The sequence below is a fragment of the Dendrobates tinctorius genome, unplaced genomic scaffold (assembly GCF_039654945.1).
Source record: "Dendrobates tinctorius isolate UK_male_01 unplaced genomic scaffold, ASM3965494v1 ptg000055l, whole genome shotgun sequence".
In the NCBI taxonomy this organism is placed as follows: domain Eukaryota; kingdom Metazoa; phylum Chordata; class Amphibia; order Anura; family Dendrobatidae; genus Dendrobates; species Dendrobates tinctorius.
This window is the reverse complement of record NW_027361723.1, coordinates 6,365,278-6,385,029: the sequence shown is the minus strand read 5'-3', so window position 1 is coordinate 6,385,029 and position 19,752 is coordinate 6,365,278.

Here is a 19,752-nt window from a genome sequence, read left to right as displayed (position 1 = left end):
GGCTTTTTACGGCAACTCCAGGTAGAATGAATGGAGTGGCGGTCAAATGGAGATGAAAGTGACCTGTCCAGCCTCCACACAGTCTATAGGTTATGACCTATTCTGTGGAGAGGTTATCAAAGTTAATAAAGGTCTATTCACGGTCCAAAAAACATTGCCACTACTGATTACCATGGGACCACTCTATGAGTGAAGGTGCAGATGCTTGGATTGGGCAGTAGCATTGTTCAGTAATGTAGCAAACGGTGGGTGAGGCAGAGGGGGTGGTTGCCCCGGGTCCTGCGCTAGTTACGCTACTGTTAACTGTATGGGCGTGCGCAGCCTCTGGCAGAGCAGGCAGACTCGATCTCTTTGCACTGTTATCAGGCCACTATGGGGCCCTTTAGCAAGATGGAGGGGGCAGTGCAAGCAGCGGGCCCACCACCCATCATCGCAAGTTCAACTATATCGACTGGATGCCGATACAGTTGAAAGCACTGGTAAGAAAGGGAGCAACACGCTCCTTATCTCATCATTCAACCTCTGCGTCTGACGTCACTTACAGCGGGTTCTATGATGTCATTACTTAGCGTCCGCTGTCCTGAGATGGGTGAGCATCACCTTAACTGAACAATGTTTAGCTGAACACCACGAGAGGACCAGGGCAGCCGCACATACCCAAAACCCCTACGCCGTTTCGCAAAAAGCTTCTTCCGGAACCATTGGTGGCAGCAATGGGATCATAGAGCATTAGTGACCTGCTTTGAGCAATCATTCCTCTCACTAAAAACTCACACGGTTCTTGCGAGAACCCTGCACATAAAGTTTTAAAGATTCAACTCAGCGTTTACTAGATCTGAGACGATACTGTGTGTGTAGCAGTTAACCCCTCCCCTTCTCTTGGTTTTTCTGTCCTATCTTTTCTTTGGCAATTATGGCTACGATGGGAGAGCTCTGGTACGCCCAGCAGAAAAAGGACATTCTTGCTGGAATAGGTACGTACAGAGGCATTGACCCCCATGGCAAAAAAAAAGACCAAATGGTCGCGGAACTGGTGCAACTTGAAGCAGATCAAAACTGTCCCCAGAGCTCAGCAGAGGCAGGGCTCAGCCAAAGTAAGGATGATACTGATCCAGAGGTCAAACCAGTGAATACCAGCCCTACTCGCATCCAGGGCAGCGGGGACCACTATCTGCGGATGGTCTTAGAGCAACTCCCTGAAGACGACCATCAAGAACAGCTGAAGTTGAACCAGCAATACCAAGAGGCCGAGTGAGAGGCAGAGAGCCGAGTGGCAGGCCCAAGTCCAGTGAGAGGCCGAGCGGGAAGAAGGACAGTACCAGCTGGAGTTAACCCGAATCCAGGGGCAGAGGTCTTCCCAACCAAGCAGTGAGTCCAGCAACGCTCATTTCCTTAAACCTCATCCAGAGCATTTTGGTGTGATGGAAAAGAACAGGGACCTGGACATATTTCTATGGAGATTTGAAAAAGCTTGCAGACAGTACCAGCTGCCTGAGAACCAATGGGCCCGATATTTAACCCCAGGGCTCAAAGGAAAAGCTCTGGAGGCGTTTGCTTCTCTTCCCCTAGATCATTATGGAGATTATGAGGCCATCAAGCAGGTCCTGATAAAGAAGTACCAGCTGACTCCTGAGGTCTACCGCAAAAAGTTCCGGAACCTCCAACGTGGTCCACACAACAGCCAAAGTGATGTCGTGCATGGACTTAGAACCCATTTTGACCAGTGGGTCTCAGGAATGTCAGTTATCACATTTGAGCAGCTGAAGGACCAGATGGTTAAAGACGAGTTCCTACATCTTTGTCCGGCTGTCGTCTGACAGTTTGTGATGGACTGGGAGCCAAAAGATGCAGACAAAGCAGCGCAGATCGCCGACACCTATGAGGCCAACTGGAAACCGGAGGTGCAGAAGCCAGTGTCCGCCAGCTAGAAAGGGGGTAAGCCATAAACCACCCACTGGAGGCCCTGTCCCCTTTGCCAACACCAGGCCTACACCTGATCCCCGCAAGTGTTATTTCTGCAGTTGGACTGGATATCTCAGTGCCACTTGTCCAGAACCCCCCAGCCAAGTATTTAGGGCCTAATGCAGCAGTTCTTCTTGTGGGTGGGGCATTTGGGAGGGCCTGTGAAAATTTGCAGAGAGTCACCGTGGGGAACACTGTCGCTATTGGCCTCAAGGACACGGGGCAGAAGGAACCCTCATCAGACCCGAACTTGTGGCTCCTGAAGAGATTATTCCGGGGAAAACCCTGACTGTCACTGGGATTGAGGGCATCCACTGTCCCTTGCGAATGGCCCGGGTTTTTATAAATTGTGGTGCCAGGAGCGGGGTGAAGGAAGTGGGGGTGTCCGAAAACTTGCCCACACACGTTTTGTTGGGAACTGATTTGGGGAGGATGTTTGCGTATTATGCCCCTGGCACCTCTCCCCGATTTGATAGGGTAATGTTACTGCTAATGATGTGAATGTGCATGCTTTCATAGAATCATAGAATCATAGAATCATAGAATCGTAGAGTTGGAAGGGACCTCCTGGGCCATCTGGTCCAACCCCCTGCTCAAAGCAGGATTCGCTAAATCATCCCAGTTAGATGTCTGTCCAGCCTCTGTTTGAAGACTTCCATTGAAGGAGAACTCACCACTTCTCGTGGCAGCCTGTTCCACTCATTGATCACTCTAACTGTCAAAAAGTTTTTTCTAATATCTAATCTGTGTCTCCTCCCATTCAGCTTCATCCCATTGCTTCTAGTCTTTCCTTGTGCAAATGAGAATAAAGTTGATCCTTCTACAATGTGACAGCCCTTTAGATATTTGTAGACAGCTATTAAGTCTCCTCTCAGTCTTCTCTTTTGCAAACTAAACATTCCCAAATACTGCAACCTTTCCTCATAAGACAGGGTTTGCAGACCGGTCACCATTCTGGTCGCTCTTTTCTGAACTTGCTCCAGTTTGTTGATGTCTTTTTTAAAATGTGGTGCCCAAAATTGGACACAATATTCCAGATGAGGTCTGACCAAAGAGGAGTAGAGGGAAATAATTACTTCACGTGATCTAGACTGTATGCTTCTGTTAATACATCCTAGAATTGCATTTGCCTTTTTTGCTGCTGCATCACACTGTTGACTCATATTCAGTCTGTGATCTATTAGTATACCCAAGTCTTTTTCACATGTGCTGTCACTTAGCCCTATTCCTCCCATTCTATATATGCTTTTTTCATTTTTATTGCCCAGATGTAGTACTTTGCATTTCTCCCTGTTAAAAACCATTCTGTTAGTTGCTGCCCACTTCTCCAGTTTATTTAAATCTTTTTGAATCCTCTCTCTCTCTTCTCTAGTATTAGCTATCCCTCCTAGCTTTGTGTCATCAGCAAATTTAATCAGTTTACCCTCAATTCCTTCATCTAAATCGTTGATAAAGATGTTGAACAATACAGGGGCCAGGACAGAGCCCTGTGGTACCCCACTTGAGACATTCTTCCAACTGGATGTGCAGCCATTTACGACCACTCTTTGGGTCCGATCACTAAGCCAGTTATGAATCCACCTAACAGTTGCCTTGTCCATTCCATACTTAGTCATTTTTTCAATAAGGATTGTATGAGAGACTTTGTCAAATGCTTTGCTGAAGTCAAGATATACTATATCTACAGCATTTCCTTGATCCACCCAATCAGTAATACCATCATAGAAGGAAATTAAATTAGTCTGACATGACTTATTAGTTACAAACCCATGCTGACTCTGTTTAATCACTTCATTCTTATCCAGGTATTGACATACATGTTGTTTAATAATTTGTTCAAAGATCTTTCCTGGTATAGAAGTCAGACTCACCGGCCTATAGTTGCCTGGGTCCACCTTCTTCCCCTTTTTGAAGATAGGAACAACATTTGCTCTTCTCCAGTCTTCTGGCACTTCTCCTGTTCTCCAAGAATTTTCAAAGATTATGGAGAGGGGTTCAAAAATTTCTTCTGCTATCTCCTTCAGTACTCTGGGGTGTAATTCATCTGGACCTGGAGACTTGAATACATTTAGGTTAGCTAAGTGTTTCCTCACTATCTTTCTGTTTATAGATATCCTGGATTCTTCTATTCCCTTAATAGGACAGTGAATAACAGTTGATGTTACATTTCCTTTCTGAGAGAAAACAGATGCAAAATAGGAATTTAAAAGTTCAGCCTTCTCAACATCCTGTCTTACCATTTCATCATTTTCATCCTGTAAAAATCCTATAGCATCTTTGACTTTTCTTTTACTTTTGACATATCCCCAAAATCCTTTATTATTGCTTTTGACATCTCTTGCAAGCCTCAATTCATTTTCAGCTTTAGATAATCTGATTTGTGCCTTGCAGGTTCTGCAGACAGCATTATATTCTTCTTTAGATATGGCTCCTTCTTTCCATTTTATAAACATTTTTTGCTTCCTTTTTAGCATGTGCTTAAGTTCTGTGTTCATCCATCCTGGTTTCCTTAAATGCTTCCTATTCTTCCCTCTTTTCGGAATTGTTAACAACTGTGCTTTGAGAATTTCATTTTTCAAGATTTCCCATCCTTCCTGGACATTTTTGTCTTTAAGGATATCCAGCCATTGGATCCCTCCAATTCTCTTTCTGAATCCCTTAAAATCTGCCTTTCTGAAATCTAACCTTGACGTCTGAGTCTTCACAGGTCTTCCGCCTCTAGTTATCCAAAATTCTAAAATAGCATGGTCGCTACCTCCTAGGGTCCCAGCCACTTTTACCTCCTCAACCATTTCCTCCCTGTTTATAAGGATTAGATCCAAGGTAGCAGTTCCCCTTGTTTTCTCCTTTACCTTTTGGAAGATAAAGTTGTCAGCAAGAGAGGATAAGAATTTCCTTGACCTGTTAGTTTTGCCTGAGAGAGATTCCCAACAAATGTCTGGATAGTTGAAATCTCCCATGACAACTATGTCATATTTTTTGGAGAACTTGGCCATTTGATGCATAAAGAGTTCATCCATATCTTCAGCTTGCACAGGCGGCCTGTAGTAAATGCCTACAATGGTGTCCTTTCCATTGTTCTGTCCTTGTATTCTTACCCAAACAGTTTCCACAGAACTCCCAGTCTCTGAAGCTTCAATCTCTGTGCAGATATACGCATTTCTAACATACAATGCGACACCCCCTCCTCGTTTATCAAGTCTGTTTCTTGCAAATAAGTTGTATCCTTCTAGTCTTGTATTCCAATCATGTGTATTGTCCCACCAAGTTTCAGTGATTCCAATGACATCATATTTCTTTTCCTGTGTTAGTAGTTCCAATTCTCCTTGTTTGTTGCCCATGCTTTGTGCATTAGTATAGAAACATTTTAGTTTGTGATTGGTTTCTCTTTCTCCAATATTTTTATTAATTAGATTCTTTTGTCTTTGTTCTTCCTTTCCACTTCTAATAGCAGAGTTCTCAGTAGCATTTGTCAGGTGTATGGCTTTTTCTGGTCTTTTGCTTCCCTTCCCATGTTGTTCTAGTTTAAAGCTCTCCTTACAAGTGTAGCAAGGCGACTTCCAAATACCTGCTTTCCAGTCTTCGTAAGGTGCACCCCATCTCTAGCAAGTAGTCCATCGTATAAGTAGTTCACTCCGTGATCCAGAAATCCAAATCGTTGCTGACGGCACCATCGACGTAGCCAGTTGTTCACCTGCAGAATCTTATTCCACCTCCTTGTTCCATGGCCATCCACTGGGAGGATGGAAGAGAAGACCACCTGAGCTCCCAGTTCTTTCACTTTCTTGCCTAAGTCTTCAAAGTCTCTGCAGATGGTTTCCAGGTCGTTTCTTGCGGTGTCATTTGTCCCCACATGTAGTAGCAGGAATGGGTAGTCATCTGTAGGTCTGAAGAGTCCTGATATCCTGTCAGACACATCTTTAATTTTTGCACCTGGAAGACAGCACATTTCTCTTGAAGTTATATCCGGTCTGCAGATAGCGGCCTCTGTTCCTCTCAGCAGGGAATCCCCCATGACCACCATTCTCCGTTTCTTCTTCACAACATTTTTCTTTCTCCATCCAGGAGGACTCTGAAGGCGTACAAGGTTGCTGTTTGTTGGCAAAGTCTTATCCTGATGTATTTCTTCATCGTTTTCCTGCGTGAGAGCCTGGTACTGGTTTCTGAGCAGTATGGGTGCTGACTGCCTCCTGATCCTCCTGCTTCTCTGGGTCACATGTCTCCATTCCTCTGTTTCTTCAGTTGCACTTCGAATTTCTTCTCTTTCTGTAACATGAAGAGATAATTCTGCTCTGTCCAAGAACTCTTCACCTTCCTTAATGATCTTCAACGTAGCTAACCTCTCTTCGAGATTTTGCAACTTTTCCTCCAACAGGGTCACAAGCTTGCATTTGTGGCATGTGAAGTTTGGCTTTTCCACTGGTAAATCTGTGAACATGTAGCAAGAAATGCAGCTCACCAAATGGCTCCTGGCCTCTTCCATCTTGAGATTTCTTAAAAAGATGAAAGATGAGCCAAAATTCTCCGATTTCCTCTTTTCAGCTGCAATGGCCAAAACCCAGTGATCGTTGAGCTCGCGGAGACTCTTCACTTATCCCAGAAGGCACTGGGAATATGCAAATGATCTCCTCAAGACTCTTCCCCTGGTTTCTCCGATTTCCTCTTTTCAGCTGCAACGGCCAAAACCCAGTGATCGTTGAGCTCGCGGAGACTCTTCACTTATCCCAGAAGGCACTGGGAATATGCAAATGATCTCCTCAAGACTCTTCCCCTGGTTTCTCCGATTTCCTCTTTTCAGCTGCAACGGCCAAAACCCAGTGATCGTTGAGCTCGCGGAGACTCTTCACTTATCCCAGAAGGCACTGGGAATATGCAAATGATCTCCTCAAGACTCTTCCCCTGGTTTCTCCGATTTCCTCTTTTCAGCTGCAACGGCCAAAACCCAGTGATCGTTGAGCTCGCGGAGACTCTTCACTTATCCCAGAAGGCACTGGGAATATGCAAATGATCTCCTCAAGACTCTTCCCCTGGTTTACCTGATTTACCTGATAATGATGATCTATCTTGAGTTACAGGAGTGTTCAGCCACATCATGCTGAGGGGTCATATGGCTGAGGACCCCCTAACAGGAGCAAGCGTCAGTGCTAAGAGAAACGAGGAGAGGCACGGGTACCATGAAGAAGGTGATGCAATGCAACTGACCAGTACCACAAAGGAAGGTGACCTGGCCGAAGGTAACTGCCCCCTATACAGCACTGCTCCTGAGGTAACGGGGGAGGATGGGGAGGTAGACCCCTTACCCGAGCAGGCTGATGGGACTGTGGTAATCCCCAGGGAGATGGCCTATATTGCCACATTCACCCATAGTCAGAGTGCCTAGCATGCAGGTAATACCCTTCTCAGTCGGAGGGAAGACTGAACCAGAGACAGACCCAGAGCAGGTCCCAAAGGGGCCTCGTGAGGAAGGGACCTTAACGTCACTTCTGGCTGCAGCTCCTGGCTGCTCTGCACTCCGAAGCTAGCCTGTAGACCCTGTGTCATGATCCAGTTCAGGGTTTGATTTCTGCTATCTTCTCTCTGGACTGGTCATGAGGGGGTTAATCCCCTCTGCTTCGTTTTGAAGCTGGTTGGGCTATTTCAGTCCTCTGAAGCCTGCTGGCAAGCTACAGTTCATGCTTCCAGGCTAGAGCCGCTGACCCATATACCCTAGTGATCTTTCTGCCTATGACTTCCTGTATTTGTGTGTGACTCATTTCCTATCCCTGACTTAAGGGCCTGTCACACTAAGAGATATCGCTAGCAATATCGCTATAACTAGTGACGTTATAGCGATATTGCTAGCGATATCGCTATGTCTGATACTTACCTACGACCCGCTCCCCCGCTGGTTATCGCTGATCGCGCAAGAACGTCCAGGACTGTTTCTCGTCGTCAGCTTCCTGCGGCGCTTCCTGCTGTGACGACGAGCGACGCGTGGAGCCAGGCGGGAGGACGCAGGATCGCCTGGTGTGACAGGTAAGTAGCGACCCCCATCCCCAGTGACGTCGCTATTGAGATCTGCCTGTGTGGCAGCTCACTAGCGACCACTTAGCGATGCACCAGCGATCCTGACCGCGTCATATCGCTGGTCGGGATCGCTGATGCATCGCTAAGTGTGACAGTACCCTTAGTGTGCATCTGTGGTTTCCTTACAGTGTATGACTCAGCCTGATCTCTGAACCCCGCTTCTTGTTTGCCGCCCCTGATACCGCATTCCCCGACTGGCTTTGACTCACTGGCTTGTACCCTGACTACGTCTTACATCTCACATTTTGGATACCACGTTCCCGTTAGGCTGACTTCTGGCTTGTCTCTGACTACGTGCATTGCTGTACCTTTGGTACTTATGCTCCTGACAGTGTATGATTCGGCTTGTCTGACCACTCTTTCGTTACCTGTGACACCTGTGCTGCTGCTTAGTGTTGCTACCCTGTGTGTGTGCAACCTCTCTTCCCTCACCAGCACCCTCATGGTCAAGATTGCACTATACTGCACTGCAGCAGCATTACATTATAGATGACCCACACATTTAAAGTGGATTTTTCATTTTTTTTCTCTGGTCATGGATCTGCTTTGTAACTTGGCAGATCAAGTGTCCAGTTTGACACAGATGATGCAGGATTTTTCAGTGGAACATTGGGTCCTTGCAACGTCAAGGCCGTGCAGGGAACCACCCCTCATGCTGATAGTCGACCTGATGTTGCTTTGCACTCTCCCGAACCCTCGGTTAAGCTCCCTGACACCTTTTCTGACGAAAAAGATAAATTTTGTACATTCAGGGATAGTTGTAAATTATTGTGTTACGTGTTACGGAACCACTCAGCACCCAGAATATGTTGTGCAGTTATGTGTATGTATAATAGGTTCCATGGGAGATGCATGTCCCTAATGCATCAGCCCACAGGCTGCGCCCAGCCGCCCCCCCCACCTTTGTAATTCCCACAGTAAATATCGGCAGGCTCCGGCCACCTGCGGCTATTATAATGTATGTCTGGCCTGCCGCTTTTCTATTGGCCTGCCCTCTGTATCTGTGTGATATATTCTGTGTCGTGTGAGTAAAGTGTTGTCAGACTGGAAATACATGGAGAAGCAGTGATCTTTTATATGCGCCCATGTAACCAAGGAATTCCAGCCAGCGTCCTTCATTGAGACTCCAGCCAAAGCAGAGTGGAAATCCGGAAACATGGGGTGGTACTGAAAGAGGTACCCGAGATTGGAAGTCCCCGTTACACTGGTGGCAGCCAGCGGGATATGATACCCCTTCTACAGAAGTAAAGGAATGAATGGAAAACAACTACCAGAAGTTAAAGAGGACTACATTAAAAGATCTGGTGGAAGCCCCAGGGTTGATCGCCAGCAACAAAACAAAAGCGGATTTGATAGCAGCCATCATGGAACACGACAGTGCAGCGCCCCCCAATGTGAACGTGGAGGAGACTGAATTCCAGAGGGAGGTAAAGAACAGACTGGCGTTCTATGGACCGAACCCTGCAGTAGAGATCATACGAGAGGTGATGGCTGATGTGCGTACTGATCTGAAGGAAAAGATGGCCGAGCGGACCAGGATAGAGCTAGCCTAGATGGAGATGGCAGAGCGGACCCAAGTGGAGCTGGCCAAGATGGAGATGGCAGAGCGGAGAGAGGAGAGTCAGCGAGCAGGGGGAGCTCTGGCCTTCGACCAGGTACCTTCAACAGTAAGCCACAAAAAGATCCAGTATAATGCCTTCCGACAGATGGGGGAGGCAGAGGAAGACATTGATGGCTTTCTCCAGGACTTTGAGCGGCAGTGTGCCCTTCATCAAGTAAAGCCGGAGGAACGGGTTCAGATTCTGGCCAGCAAGCTGACAGGCCGGGCAGCGGACGCCTATTGCACGGTACCTGGTGAGGACTGTATGGACTATGAGCGGATCAAAGAAGTGATCTTGGCCCGGTATGCGCTGACACCAGAGGCATACCGCCAAAAGTTCCGTGGACTTATAAAACGCGTAACCGATACCCACGCTGAATGGGCCTGTAAATTACGGCGGTCACTGCTACAGTGGGTACAAGGGAGCCAAGCAACCACTAAGGAGGACGTCTTCCAGCTCTTCTTGTTAGAATGATTCTTTAATGGACTAACCCCCGAGACACAGGAATGGCTTCGGGACAGGCGGCCAACGACTCTGGAGGAAGCCGCTCGTCTGGCTGATGAACATCATGATGCCAGGAGGCCTCAGTTGTCCGGATCAAAGATGGTTACTAGGGGCCCGCCCATGGACCTGGAGGGCCCCAAACCACCGAAGATTGTAGGGGGACCAGCTAGAAACCCGGCCTACCACAGTCCCCCTGGGGCGCGATGCCACACCTGCCGTCAGCTGGGCCACCTGCAAAGACAATGTCCCAACCGGACTCAGCATACCCAGTGGCCAAAGGTGGGAAAAGCTACCTTCAGCCGGGCTGCTGTACTGTACACTGCTACCAAGGCGAAGCTGACCCGGCATTGGGGGCTACGACTAACCAAGGGGTGGAAGAGATGGAGGAAGTGCTGCATGAAGTAGACCCCGTGCAGGCAGCCCGGGCAGATAATCGACAACAGCATCGACAGGTCATGTGGGTTAATGGGAAACGTATGCAGGGACTAGGAGATTCCGGGCCAGCTTTGACCCTTGTGAAGCCTCATCTCGTCCGGGACCAAGAGAAGATGGACCGGACAGTGGCAGTCCGTGTAGCAGTGGGAGCTATACATCGACTGCCCACTGCCAGGATTCACCTGAACTGGGGAGTCGGGATGGCCTTGTTGAGGTCGGCTTGATGGAGGATTTGCCTGCGGACGTCTTGCTGGGAAACGACTTGGGGCCCATGTTGTCTGCATTCTCGGTTGCCCCTCTGGCTGAGACATATCCTGTGACCACCCGGAGACAAGCTCGAGCTGCGGAGGCGGAATCACACTCAGAGGAGGCCCAGGTAAGACATCCCAGCCCTACACGTATTCCCATAGCCGGACACATATCTTGGGCCACCCCAGATGAATTCAAGAGGGAGTTACTTGAGGATCCTTCATTGGAGGGATATCGTGGGAAGGCACAGGAGGGGAGAGGGGTACTGGAAGGGGAACAGTTTGTATGGAAGCAGGGACTCCTCTACCGGATCACAGAGCAGCATCACACAGGGACGAGCTTCACTAGAAAATGACAGCTGGTAGTTCCCAAGAAGTATAGGCAGGAGTTACTGCGAATCTCTCATGACATACCCTTGGCCGGGCACTTCGACGTCAGTCGCACCAGGCATAGTCTGACACAAAGCTTCTTTTGGCCGGGGGTAACCTATGATGTTCGTCAGTACTGCCAGACCTGTGACAGTTGCCAGCGCATTGGCAAGAAGGGGGATCGATGCAAGGCCAAATTACGCCTCCTCCCCATTGTGGAGGAACCATTTAGCCGAGTAGCGGTCGATCTGATAGGGCTGTTAGCCAAACCCAGTCCGTCAGGGAAAAGGTATATATTGACAGTGGTAGATTATGCCACACGGTATCCAGAGGCGGTTGCGTTACCTAACATACTGGCAGAGACGGTGGCGGCCGCCCTGCTCCATGTTTTCTCACGGGTTGGATTTCCCCGGGAGATTATCTCGGACCAGGGTACCCAGTTTACAGCAGAGGTGACCAACCAACTGTGGAAGCTGTGTGGCGTAAAGTCCATTAGAAGCGCCCCATACCACCCGCAAACCAATGGGTTGTGTGAACGCTTTATCGGGACATTAAAACAGCTCATTGGGACTTTTACCATGACCTACAGGGACAGGGAGAAATTCTTGCCACACCTCCTGTTTGCCTATCGGGAGGTGCCCCAAGAATCCACGGGGTTCTCCCCGTTCGAGCTGGTATACGGGAGACGGGTAAGGGAACCCTTAGACTTAGTGCTAGAACACTGGGAAGGGGAGGGCCTCATAGAAGGGGTACCTATTGTACCCTATGTGCTGGAATTCCGGGACTGCCTACAGGAGCTGACCCAGGCTGTACGTGGGAACATGCAGGCGACCCAGCGGCGCCAGTGCGTATGGTACGATCGGAGGGCCAGAGAGTGCACCTTGGAAATTGGACAGAAGGTCCTGGTGTTAGAGCCCACTAAGCAGAACAAGTTCCAAGCTGCATGGCAGGGGCCCTACCAGGTAGTGGGGAAAATAGCCGACACAACCTATAATATCGTCGATTGTGACGACCCCAGGGTTATCCGCATGTTCCACGTGAATATGCTGAAGCCCTACCGGGAGCGCCCTGAAGAGGTAGTGACCATCTGTGCACCTGAAGCAGAGGATTTAGCCGGACTTCCCTTGCCGGATGTCTTAGGGGAAGGGGCTCAGTCTAAAACATGGGACCAGGTACACTTGGGTGAAGACCTAGGCCCCCGGGAGAGACATCAGGCGGAGGAGTTGTTGAGGCAGCGACAGAGGATGTTTTTGGGGAGAACAGGGTACACTCGCCTGGCACAACACAAGGTTGAGACCCAGGATCAGACCCCCCTGCGACAAAACCCCTTCTGCGTCCCTGAGTGTACGAGAGGGGATGCGACAAGAGATACAAGAGATGTTGCGTTTAGGGGTCATTGAAGAGTCAGATAGTCCCTGGGCATCCCCCGTAGTGTTAGTGCCCAAGAAGGATGGGACTACACGGTTTTGTGTAGACTATCGTAAGCTCAATAAGAAAACAGTGACGGATGCATATCCCATGCCGCGTGTTGATGAGTTGTTAGACCGGCTGGCGGGGGGGCAAAGTATTTGACCACCATCGATCTATGCAAAGGCTACTGGCAGATACCCCTTAGTCATGACGCTATTCCCATGTCACGGCTGCGGCGGTAGCCGCCGTTGCCAGCACTCACCTGTCCTCTACCTGCCGCGCTGGTTCCGCCTCCTCCTCACTCCCGTCCTCCTGGCACCTGCGGGCCACGTGCGCTCGCTCTAGGATGCGGGCGCGCGCTCTGAGGGTTCCTTAACCCTGCAGCGCCTGCCCAGAGCTGTGAGGCCACCAATGAGAACTGTGCACAGGCTATATCAGGCGTCTCCAAGATGGTGGAGACGCCTGATTATCGTGTGCCTTGCCTGCGGTGTTCTGGCCGGGTTGCAGGAGCCTTCCTGTAACCTTCTTCCTATTCCTGCCTTGTTTCAGTCTGGTGCTCGCTCCCAGTTCCGTACTCAAGTGTCCTGTCCTGTACTCCGTGTCTCCATCCTGTACCCCAGTGCCCAGTCCTGTACCCCACATCTCCGTCCTGTACTCCAGTGCCCAGTCTTATACTCCGTGTCTCCGTTCTTTACCTTGACCTGCACTTCCTACCCCGTTCTGCATTCTTTCCTCTGTCCTGTACCTTTCACTCAGTCCTTTGAGCTGCCCCTCTTGGTTCTAGCAGTCGCGGCATCTGTCTTCCGAGGGTCTGCCCCTAACGGCCCCTGTATAGGGGTCGGTACCACCTGGCGCGCTCGCCCCCGGGAGTTCCAGCGCCGTGACCCAGAGGGTCCACTCTCGGACGTAACCTTCCTGGCCGTCACAGTATAATCAGGCCATGGACCCCGCTAGTGCCTCGGCGGCCACCCAAAAAGAGTTGCTCTTTCTGCGTGAGAATCAGACTAGAATAATGTCCTTCATGAAATCCATGGATACTCGTCTCTCCGCCATACAAACTGCTGACCCAGGGAACGCCCCGTTGCTAGTTGGGCTCCAGCAGGAGCTCGCGCAGCAGCGTGACGCCCAGTCCCATATTCTGAGCTATATGGCATCCGTGGATGACCGTCTTCTGTCTCTGCAGTCCGCTGCAGCCGCTTCAGCTCAACCACGGGATCCAGTATCTCACCCGCCACCCCGCTTGGGGAAACCTCCCAGATTCAGCGGAGACCCCAAGTTGTGTCGGGAGTTCTTGAATCAGTGTCGGTTGCACTTTGAGCTCCTGCCTCAGCAATACCCCTCTGATCGAGCCAAAGTGGCGTTTATTGTGTCCCATCTTGAAGGGGAGGCCTTGGCTTGGGTCAATCCCTTATGTGAAAGAGATTACCCAGTGATGTCTAGCATACAGAACTTTCTAGACACCTTCCGCAAGGTATTTGATGAGCCTGGACGCGTGGCCTCCACCACCGAGGCTCTTTTCAATCTCCGTCAGGGTTCTCTCACCGTAGGACAGTATGCCATTCACTTCCGCACACTGTCCTCGGAGCTGGGGTGGAATAATGTGGCCTTGGTTGGGGCCTTTTGGAGGGGACTCTCAGGCAAAATAAAAGATGAGCTTGCCGGTCGAGACACTCCTACCACCCTGGAGGATCTCATATCCCTAGCCACCCGCATAGACTTACGGTTTCAAGAACGCTCTCGGGAGTCAGTTAGGGAGAGGAGACCCTTTAGGCTATACCAAGCGCCTATTCCCCGCTCTCCGGCATCTCCTAGTAGTTCCGTCCCGGGGCCCATGCAGGTGGACCGTGTAAAGTTGACCGAGCAGCAAAGCCGGGAGAGAAGGACGCAAGGGTTATGCCTTTACTGTGGCGGGGCCAATCATTTTGTGCGGACTTGCCCGGTGAAGCCGGGAAACGCTTCCACCTAGGCCAGGTAGGAGAGGCCTCCCTAGGTGATACTGATTCCTCTCTGCCCCTTACCATTTCTGTTCTAATTGTTGCAGGTCGGGAGCGTAGATCTGTGAAGGCGTATGTGGACTCGGGTGCGGCAGGTAATTTCATCCGGCTTAGGGAAGTGGACCAGTTCCGAATTCCGGTGGTGACTCTAGAAAATCCACGCACTATCGCCTCCGTGGATGGCAAACCGCTACCTGAACCCGTCACCATGGTCACTGTCGAAGTGGAACTACAAGTTGGAGCTCTTCACTGGGAAAAGATCGCCTTTTATGTTCTGCCTAATCTGTCCCACGCCGTTCTTCTCGGCCTACCATGGTTACGTTCTCATGAGCCTGTTTTGGACTGGCGTTCCGGGGAGATTCTACGCTGGGGACACTCCTGTCATGAGCATTGTTTATTATCGGTACCTCGTCCTGGACCTCGGCATGCTCCTCCCGATCTCCCGGGGCTCCCCTTGGCTTACCACTCTTACACCGATGTCTTCAGTAAGAAAGAGGCCGAGACCCTACCGCCGCACCGATCCTTTGATTGCCCAATTGAGCTGATTTCAGGAGCTAATCCCCCCAGGGGGAGAACTTATTCATTATCTCCAGCAGAGACCACGGCCATGTCTGACTACATTCGGGAGAACTTGGCTCGAGGGTTCACTCGGAAGTCATCATCCCCTGCCGGAGCAGAGTTCTTTTTTGTCCGGAAGAAGGACGGATCCCTTCGGCCATGTATTGATTACCGAGGTCTTAACAGCATTACAGTCAAAAATAGGTATCCTCTTCCACTGATCTCTGAACTCTTTGACCGTCTGAGAGGAGCCCAGGTCTTTACCAAGCTGGATCTGCGAGGAGCCTATAACTTGATCCGAATCCGTGCCGGGGACGAGTGGAAGATGGCGTTCAATACTCGGGACGGCCATTACAAGTATTTGGTTATGCCCTTCGGTCTCTGCAATGCCCCGGCGGTTTTCCAGGAGTTCGTTAACGAAATCTTCCGATACCTACTGTACTCCTGTGTCGTCGTGTATCTTGATGACATCCTCATTTTCTCACCTGATTTATCCACCCACCGGAGGAGTGTTCGACTGGTCCTGCAGCGTCTACGGGAGAACCAACTCTATGCTAAATTGGAGAAGTGCCGGTTCGAGCAAACCTCATTACCCTTCTTAGGGTACATTATTTCGGACTCCGGGGTGAAGATGGACCCTGAGAAACTGTCTGCAGTACTCAAATGGCCACGTCCGGTCGGAGTAAAAGCTATCCAACGGTTCTTAGGTTTTGCAAATTATTACAGGCAGTTCATTCCCCACTTTTCTTCTGTGACCAAGCCCATCTCCGCCCTGACCCGAAAAGGGTCCAAAGCAAATGCCTGGCCACCAGAGGCCGAAGAGGCCTTCCTTGCCTTGAAGCGATCCTTTGCCACCGCCCCGATTTTACATCGGCCGACAGCTAATAGGCCCTTCACCTTGGAGGTGGATGCATCCTCCGTTGGAGCCGGAGCGGTCCTCTCTCAGCGGTCATCTTCTGGTCACTTGGTGCCTTGCGGTTTTTTTTCTAAATCCTTTTCTCCCGCAGAATGCAACTATTCATTCGGAGATCGGGAATTACTGGCCATTAAGATGGCATTGGAGGAGTGGCGATATCTTCTGGAAGGGGCAATCCATTCACAATCTTCACAGACCACAAGAATTTGGCGTATCTTCAGTCTGCACAAAGACTCAACTCCAGGCAAGCCAAGTGGTCGCTGTATTTTTCCCGCTTTGACTTCGAACTCCGTTTTCGGCCTGGGGATAGGAATACCAAGGCGGACGCCCTATCCAGGTCCTTGCAATCACCGGAGACTGAGGAGGCTCCTTCATATATCATTGAGCCTACCAAAGTGATCACCGTGGCACCCGTGACGCTCTCCCACGCTCCGCCAGGCAAGACCTTCGTTCCATTGAGTAAGAGGTCGGAAATCCTAGACTGGGGGCACTCCTCCAAGATTGCGGGCCACGTTGGGGTCAAGAAAACCCTCTGCCTTCTCTCTCGCTACTATTGGTGGCCTTCCCTTCGTCAAGATGTGACAAATTTCGTAGCCTCCTGCACGACTTGTGCCCAGAACAAAGTACCAAGAAGCCTGCCGTCCGGCCTGCCTGCTTCATCCTCTGCCTCCTCCTGAGGCCCCCTGGCAACAGATTGGCATGGACTTCATTACCGATTTACCTCGCTCTTCTGGATGTACCACTATCTTGGTGGTGGTCGACCGCTTCTCCAAGATGGCCCATTTTATCCCGTTGGCTGGTTTACCCACGGCATCCGAGTTAGCCAAGGTCTTCATCCACCAGATCTTCAGGCTGCATGGACTCCCTCGACGTATTGTCTCTGATCGAGGGGTCCAATTTACCTCCCGGTTCTGGAGGGCACTCAGCAAGCTCATGGGGATATCTCTGGACTTCTATCATCCTCAGTCCAACGGGCAAGTGGAGTGGATCAATCAGGTACTAGCAGCTTACCTGCGCCATTTTTCCAACGCCCATCAGGACAACTGGGTGTCCCTTCTGCCATGGGCAGAGTTTGCCCATAACAACCACCCCAACGAGTCTACCACTAAAACACCCTTCTTCGTGGTTTCTGGCCAGAACCCTGATGTTCCGCTACCACTCTCCTCGTCTTCTAGTGTTCCTGCTGCGGATGCCCTTTTTTCTGAGTTTTCTCAAGTCTGGAGGGAGACCAGAGAAGCACTGGAAAAATCCAGCATCCGGATTAAAAAACATGCAGACAAGAGACGCAGGGACCTTCCGCCATACCAACCTGGTGACAAAGTCTGGTTGTCAACTAAGCATATCCACCTGAGGATGCCTTCTTACAAGCTGGGTCCCCGGTACATTGGTCCGTTCGAGATTCTTGGACGCCTTAACAACGTGTCTTACAAATTGAGGTTGCCGGCTTCACTCCGGGTCCCTAACGCCTTCCATGTCTCGCTCCTTAAACCTGTTGTTCTTAATCGGTATCGCCCGCTTCCACCTCCTGTTCCTCAACCTGTAGGGGCCAATGATATCTTTGAAGTAAGAGATATTTTGCCATGAAAAGAGTTCGGGGGCGAACCTTCTTCATTGTCGATTGGAGGGGTTTTGGTCCTGAGGAGAGGCCTTGGGAACCCAGAGAGAATGTTAATGCTCCTCTTCTTTTACAGAAGTTTTTGTCCAACCTCAGGAGGGGGAGACGTAAAGGGGGGGGTACTGTCATGGCTGCGGCAGTAGCCGTCGCCGTTCCAGCAGCGGCGGGGCCCGCCGCTGCCAGCACTCACCCTTCCTCTCCCCGCCGCGCTGGTTCCGCCTCCTCCTCACTCCCGTCCTCCTGGTGCCTGCAGGCCACTTGCGCTCGCTCTAGGGCGCGGGCGCGCGCTCTGAGGGTTCCTTAACCCTGCAGCGCCCGCCCAGAGCTGTGAAGCCACCAATGAGAACTGTGCACAGGCTATATCAGGCGTCTCCAAGATGGTGGAGACGCCTGATTATCGTGTGCCTTGCCTGTGGTGTTCTGGCCAGGTTGCAGGAGCCTTCCTGTAGCCTTCCTATTCCTGCCTTGTTTCAGTCTGGTGCTCGCTCCCAGTTCCGTACTCCAGTGTCCTGTCCTGTACTCCGTGTCTCCATCCTGTACCCCAGTGCCCAGTCCTGTACCCCGCGTCTCCGTCCTGTACTCCAGTGCCTAGTCTTATACTCCGTGTCTCCGTTCTTTACCTTGACCTGCACTTCCTACCCCGTTCTGCATTCTTTCCTCTGTCCTGTACCTTTCACTCAGTCCTTTGAGCCGCCCCTCTTGGTTCTAGCAGTCACGGCATCTGTCTTCCGAGGGTCTGCCCCTAACGGCCCCTGTATAGGGGTCGGTACCACCTGGCGTGCTCGCCCCCGGGAGCTCCAGTGCCGCGACCCAGAGGGTCCACTCTCGGACGTAACCTTCCTGGCCGTCACATCCCAAGTCGGCATTTGTCACCCCGTTCGGCTTATTCCAGTTTCGAGTTATGCCATTCGGGTTGAAGAATGCCCCGGCGACCTTCCAAAGGCTGGCTGACCGGCTTCTGGATGGTCTCCAGGACTATGCTTGTGCCTACCTGGACGACATCGCCATCTACAGTGCGACATGGGAAGAGCATCTAAATCACCTAGAGACAGTATTGGACAGGATCCACCAGGCCGGAATCACCCTGAACCCAAACAAGTGTCACGTGGGCAAAGCAGAGGTTCAGTATTTAGGGCATTGGGTGGGAAGTGGGAAACAGGGACCAGAACCAGCCAAGATTGAGGCCATAGCCAAATGGCCCACCCCATGCACTAAAACCCAGGTCATGGCGTTTCTAGGGACAGCGGGGTATTACAGGAAATTCGTTCCCAATTACAGCAGCGTAGCCAAGCCCCTCACTGATCTAACCCGTAAGAACCTCCCCTGCCAGGTAACCTGGACCCCAGAGTGTGAGGAAGCCTTCCGCCAACTAAAGGACGCCCTCACCAATACCCCTGTATTGGCCGCACCCCATCCAACTAAACGTTTCCTGGTTCACACAGACGCTTCTGTGTTTGGATTGGGGGTAGTGCTGAGCCAAGATGGGCCAGACGGCCAAGAACACCCGGTAGCTTACCTGAGTCGGAAACTACTGCCCCGTGAAGTAAGCTATGCGGCCATCGAGAAGGAGTGCCTGGCGGTAGTATGGGCACTCAAAAAGTTGCAACCATATTTGTATGGACGAAAGTTTTCCCTCCTAACGGACCATAATCACCTAGTCTGGCTTAATCGGGTCTCCGGAGACAACGCCAGATTGCTGCTGTGGAGATTAGCCCTACAACCTCTGGACTTCACCATCCACTACAGACCCGGCAAACAAAACGGTAACGCTGATGGACTAAGTCGACAAATGGAACTTGTACCAACCCCATAAACTTCGGTCATCCCCAAACCGATCCGTTAAGGATCAGACTGTGTATGCCGATCGCATCGCTTAAAAGGGGAGCCGTGTTACGTGTTACTGAACCACTCAGCACCCAGAATATGTTGTGCAGTTATATGTATGTATAATAGGTTCCATGGGAGATGCATGTCCCTAATGCATCAGCCCACAGGCTGCGCCCAGCCGCCCCCCCCACCTTTGTAATTCCCACAGTAAATATCGGCAGGCTCCGGCCACCTGCGGCTATTGTAA